Raw genomic sequence first — 6,689 nt, forward strand, 5'->3', positions numbered from 1 at the left:
AAGTACACCCTCGCCTAGGTACCCTTTTTACACATAACGAAACACATAAACAACTAACACATAAGAGCGGCCTGAATACTTACTCAAAATACCAAAAGTAGTATAAATGCGGAATTCACTTTGTGTGTTGGCTAGTAGTGGGCCCCACCGGCACCGCCTAGCTCACCACTGTCTGAAATCGAAGATTATGTCACAATATATCACAAACGGCAACTAACGTACTTGAAATAAGCCAAACGGCAAAATTGGCACGCGCAAGTGCGGAAACGGCAAAACGGCCGCACACGTCCGCGCAGAACGGCAAACGGAAATGGCCAAGTCGGCCATCTCAAACCGTTTTGGTCAAAATTTAGGCTAGGAATATCAGATCAATGTACATGAGGTACCGTTACGAAGCTAAGAGGAAGGGCTACAATGTTCATGAAGACATCGCAACCCAGATCTCAATGGGTATAGGTGAAAATTGCGTGAAACAGTTCCAGCTGTTTCATTGCGAGTTACCAAACAGGCCCTGTTTGCAAGGCCGTAACTCACGGCTCAGAAATCGAAATTAAGAAATTCCAAAGGCATTAGAAAGCTGAGACATAAGGCTAAAACTTTAATGTTTTGGCCAAGACCTGAATCTATTCAGAACAAAACAAAATTCGAGTGCCAAAGTACCCGTCAGAACTGTCCAAATACAAGGCAGTTCTGACGAGCGATATTGTTTTGATCATAACCGGAGCTACGGAACTCGGTTTTCGACGTACTTTATACCGTTTCGAAGCTGAGATCAAGATCTAAACTTCTTATGAAGGAGTCGGCACCCAGATCGAACTCTATAAAAATCGAAAAGTCATGGGCAGAAACAAAATCAGAAAACGCGTAGAACCAGAGGGTCAAAACAGGCTTGAGCATTTCGTCGATAACTCAGGCTACGCTAATCCGATTGACCTGAACTTTTGCAGACATACTCAGGACTCAAGGGGCTACGATTTTCATGTTTTACGAAACTTCTGAATCAGCACGGAACATTAAGAAAAATGGAGCTCAAGTTCAGGTTCTGGGTTGCCCTGTTTACCCATTTTGCCGGTTTCAAATGTCGCAAACATATGGTTCGTTTTCATGGTTCTTATGCAGGTTTTTCAACCACTTTTGTACCAAATAAACACACATATACTAACATCTAACTGGCCTACAAATGGTCCGAAATTCCCCTCCCAAGTCAATACCAAATTTAACAATCATCAACCACAATCCCTAACCAAATTTCATTTGCACCAATGAACTTAATCCAACCTCTCACTAACCAAACTCTATCTCACTAACCATAAGCTAAGCTAAATTAGCCTAATGGAGTTTAGGGTTTCTTAACCCAAATCAGCTTTTTGCAAGTAACCAACCAAATCAAGTGAGGCAATTCATCAAACATAACCACTACAAGTCCATTTCTCAACTAAAACAAGTAAGGAAAGCATTAGCAAGAAACCCAAATTCTTTCCTCTTCTTGGCCGAATTTTCAGCAACCAAATAACACTAAAATTAACCAAAGTACTCCATAAAAACATGTGATAGGCATAAGAGGTACCACAATCAAGCACAACTAGGGTCCTATGCCAAAATAACCACTAGTTCATCAAACAATATCAACTTAAGTCTTCAAATAGACTTTCTTACCTTTGATTCAAGCTTTGTAGATGATCACCCACAACAATCAAGTGCTCAAGTTGTTTCTCCAAGGTCCAAACTCAAGATTGAAGAACAAAAATGATGCACCAAAGCAAGCTTTCTTTTTTCTTCTCTTCTCACGGCTCTCACTCTCTCTCTCGGCTCTTCCTTTCTTTTTTTCTTAGTTTTGTTTTCTCTTGTTTCTTATAAGTTGTAAGACAACATATAGTCAAAGCTTTGGGAGATATTTCTTATAGCTAACCAATCACAAAAATGCTTTATTTGTTGTTTTCACCCTTGCACTTCAACTTTCTCTTTCATATACATTTTCCCTCAAACATTTGATAACCTTTCAATTTACTCCATAAGTCATAACTTATTCTAATCTAAAACATATAATCACGCTTAATTATTTCACTAATCACTTTCTCATCTTAGTCACTTACACTTAAGCATACTTTATCCCACATAAAAGTAGTTAAACAATAACCTTTTTGTCAAGGGCAAAATTAGGGTTAAACCCACTTAAAACTTCTAATAAATCATAACATTAGGGATTTTGCTCACTTAGGGTTTCTAACCTTCTTAAAATTAATTAACCTATACCAAATGGATTAAATCCTATACCTTCCCACACTAGTGGGTCCCACATCCGATATACGTTCTTAATTTCTCAAAAACTAACTAATACTAGAAAAAGCATCTAAGAACTATATTTACTCATAAATTAGGGTTTTCTTCTTAGCCCTAACCCTAATATCAACTTATGAACGGTCTGGGTCCTCACAGAATTGCTCCAATTAGCACTATATCGATTAAAACAGAGATTGTAATGCTCTAATTCATCATAATATTCCATATTTTGTGCTTGCATACATGTATTAGTGGCATGATAACCTCCACACAAGTCACAAATCACTTGATAAGAATTGAAAGCATTAGCATTCCTCCCTTGCTCAATTTCATGCATAATTGTGTCCATTTGAACTTGTAGCATCATAACATCAAATTTAGCCTTTAAGCACCTTACACCATCTTCAAAAGACATACATTCAGTAAATTCTTGGTTACCTCTATTGAAGAAGCTTTGCACTTGGTAACCATCCATTACCAATCTTCCACTTCTCAAGCATTATCCTCCAAATTGATCTATCCTCCTCATCACCTAAAATTGCTTTTAAACAACCTTAAAAGCAAAATTAGTAAGAAAAATAGGTAATAAAACACATACACACATAAAACACAAAAATAACAGAAAATAACATTCACACTATAACTAACAAAATGTCTAAACTAATAAAGTTGTTCTTCACACCGATATTGCCAAATCTTCCCCGGCAACGATGCCAAAAACTTGACGGAATTTTAATATACGTTCAAGTTAAAAAAAACTGAATTACACCCGTTCACTGCAAGTATACAGGTCAACTAGTAGTTTAGGGTATATATTGGTCGATCCCACAGGGAAGAGTGAACAATTACCGGTATTACTAAAGCTTCTCTATTATTTAGACTATCAATGAATTATAACAAATTTAACCTACTGAAATTATACAAAATAACAAATACAAGCTCCTTAGGTTGTGGTATCCCTAACTACTCATGGAAGTGCTATATTTGGATCATCGAGTACTACATCTAGGCTAGTTATGGTGTAATTTCCTTATGCATTTGAATCCTACTTTCGTAGTGAATCAATTATACTTATAACTAATCCATACCTATTCTCATGGTTATGAAATTAGCTACAAGTTCATTTCTTCAGTGAAATTACATGAAATGAATCACTAAAAACCACATAGGTGCACCTCTACTTTCGTGAGTGTACTCCCTATGTTTAGCATTTCTTGAACTAGTGTTAAATCTCAATTTTCATTGCAGAAACAACACCTTAGATAATCACAATCAATGGTACCAGATTAATCATGATTTAAAGAGCCAAAGTGCTAAATAACTTGCTTAAATTATAGCAGTCAAATAGACAAATAATAAACACTAACAATCCTAGAAAATTCAACCAAACCCAAGGCATAAACTTTAAAGGCACATAATAAACACAAAATCCAGAACTTGCATATTAACCATATTTAAGAATCCAATATAAAAGATAAAGAGTTGGAGAAGAGATAACCCATGTCACTTGAGCTTCAACTTCTCTTTCTTCATCTCCATTTTCATCCTAATCTAGCCATTATATAAGAATGGATGAACTACACTTACTACACTATCCTACACTAAGGAAATGGAAGAACTACATTTCTGCACTCTTCAAGCTCTCTCCCGTATCTCTCTATTCTCCCTTCAATCTTGCAAGCTTTGGCTATATAAAGGTGAAAGTTGGTCAAGAAGTGAGGTTTACACCTCCCTTTTACAGCTGGGAATGTTTCTCACATGTCTAGCATCACATGTGACTTAGTGGAGGTGAAATTGAGTTTTTCGCGTAAAGAGCAGACTTCTTTGACCACAATCCGGCCAAGTTCCGGCCGGATTGCTACAGTGACATTTTGTGCAATTTCTGTTCAATTTCCAGCTCTACTCTGATTTTGTCTCAACTTCAACTGAACTTTTCTTGATGATAAAAGCTGATTTAGCTCTTGACCAAAACATGAAACTCCCTTTGACTTAGCTTTCCAATGCATCAAGAATCACCTCATTTGGATTTGTGTAGGCTGAGAAATGATCGAAATATCCTTGCCTGCTTATTGCCCTGTTTCAGCTTCGACCAAATGAAATTGGCTACTGTAATTCGGCTTTTTGACTTTGAAAACCTTCAAACTGGATTCAGATGTCTTCACCAAAGTTGTAGATCTATCTCTTATCTTCAAATTCGTTCAAGAATCATCTCAATCTGATCACTGTAGCTCAAGTTATCGCAGAAATACGAAAATGTATCAAAACTGTCAAAATGCACAAAATCCAAGTAAAAAGTGATAAAAACCTCATTTAATTGAACAAAAGAATTTTTCACCAATTATAGCCAAAATGATTCATTTTCTTCCAATAATATACCCAAAGTGACTAAAAATAATATAAAAAGTCACACAATTATTACGTAAATTAGTCACTTATCACTAATCAACTTATTTTTCTAGGATATGTTATAAGTAAATAGGGTGTTCAAGTTGATCAAGCGAAGGTAAAGGCTATAAATGAATGGCCAACACCTACCAATGTAAGTGAGGTGAGAAGTTTTCATGGCTTGGCAAGCTTCTACAGATGCTTTGTCAAGGACTTTAGCACCATAGCCGCACCACTTACATCAATAATCAAGAAGAATGCACCATTTCATTAGGGAGAAGAACAAGCTGAGTCCTTCCAATTACTTAAATATAAGCTCACACATGCACCTGTTCTGAGTTTACCTAACTTTGACAAAGCTTTTGAAATAGAGTGTGATGCTTCTGGTATAGGTATTGGGGCTGTTTTACTCCAAGAAGGTCGTCCGATTGCCTACTTTGGAGAAAAGGTAAATGGAGCCTCCTTGAACTACTCAACTTATGACAAGGAACTAATGGCTTTATTTCGAGCACTCCAAACTTGGCAACACTACCTTCGACCTTGAGAGTTCGCTCAAGCACATCAAGTCACAAACCAAATTAAGCAAATGACATGCAAGATAGATAGCCTTCATTGACACTTTTGTATTCGTGATCAAGTATAAAACAGGTAAATCTAATGTAGTAGCTGATGCACTTTCTAGACGATACACACTTCTCACTACATTAGATGCCAAGTTGCTAGGCTTTGAATTTCTTAAAGATCTTTATGCAACTAACCCAGACTTTGGTGAGATTTTTACTTCCTTGCCACGATACACTCGTGAGCATTACTTCTTGTCACAAGGGTTCGTGTACTACAAAGACAGGCTATGCATTCCAATGAGCTCTATGCGACCCTTATTGGTTCGTGAGGCACATGGTGGAGGCCTTATGGGGCACTTCGGTATTACTAAAACACTGGCCGTCCTCCAAGAGCACTTCTTTTGGCCACGAATGAAGAGGGATGTCGAAAGACATATACAAAGGTGTGTCACTTGTCACCATGCAAAATCAAAGGTAAATCCCCATGATTTTTACACTCCTTTACCTATTCCACATGCACCATGGGTTGACTTGTCTATGGATTTTGTGCTTGTACTACCTAGGACTAGAAAAGGTCATGACTCAATTTATGTTGTAGTTGACCATTTCTCTAAAATGGCTCATTTTATCCCTTGTCATAAAACCGATGATGCTAAACATGTGCTGACTTATTCTTTAAAGAAATAGTACGTTTGCATGGCATGCGTCGCACCATTGTTTCAGATAGAGATGTAAAATTCCTTAACTACTTTTGGAAAACTTTGTGGTGTAAATTAGGCACTAAACTGCTTTTCTCTACTTCTAGTCACCCATAAACTGAAGTAGTTAATAGGACCTTGTCTACATTGTTGCGAGCTATAATAAAAAAGAACATTAAAACATGGGAAGATTGCTTGCCTCATGTTGAATTCGCATATAATCACACTGTGCATACTGCTACACAATATTCTCCTTTTGAAATTGCTTATGGCTTTAACCCTCTCACTCTATTGGACTTATCTCCTTTACCCGATCATGACAGAGTTAACTTGGATGATAAGAAAAAAGGCAGATTTTGTGCGAGACTTACATGCTAAGGTTCAAGCCAATATCGAGAAGCGAACCCCAAAGTGCAAACAAAGGACGTCGCAAACTGATATTTGAACTAGGTGACTGGGTTTGGATACACATGCGAAAGGAGCACTTTCCTCTCCAAAGGCGCAACAAACTCCCTTCAAGATCATTGAAGGCTTGGAGAATGAAGATACAATATATACCTTGCTCCAAGTTGAAGAGTCAAGTGAAGATTAGCCTTGCATGTTTGTGACGCCCCGAAAAAAAAGAGTTTGAGAACCCGAAAATTTTCTAATTTTCTAGGGTTTATTTTATTTAATCGCCCGCCTTTTCTACATTTTCTTGATTAGAAAAATTCCCCAGATAAAGTTTATGAGCAAATATCGTTTTCAAATGATTTTTCTAGTA

This window comes from Coffea eugenioides, unplaced genomic scaffold, assembly GCF_003713205.1.
Source record: "Coffea eugenioides isolate CCC68of unplaced genomic scaffold, Ceug_1.0 ScVebR1_127;HRSCAF=546, whole genome shotgun sequence".
In the NCBI taxonomy this organism is placed as follows: Eukaryota; Viridiplantae; Streptophyta; class Magnoliopsida; order Gentianales; family Rubiaceae; genus Coffea; species Coffea eugenioides.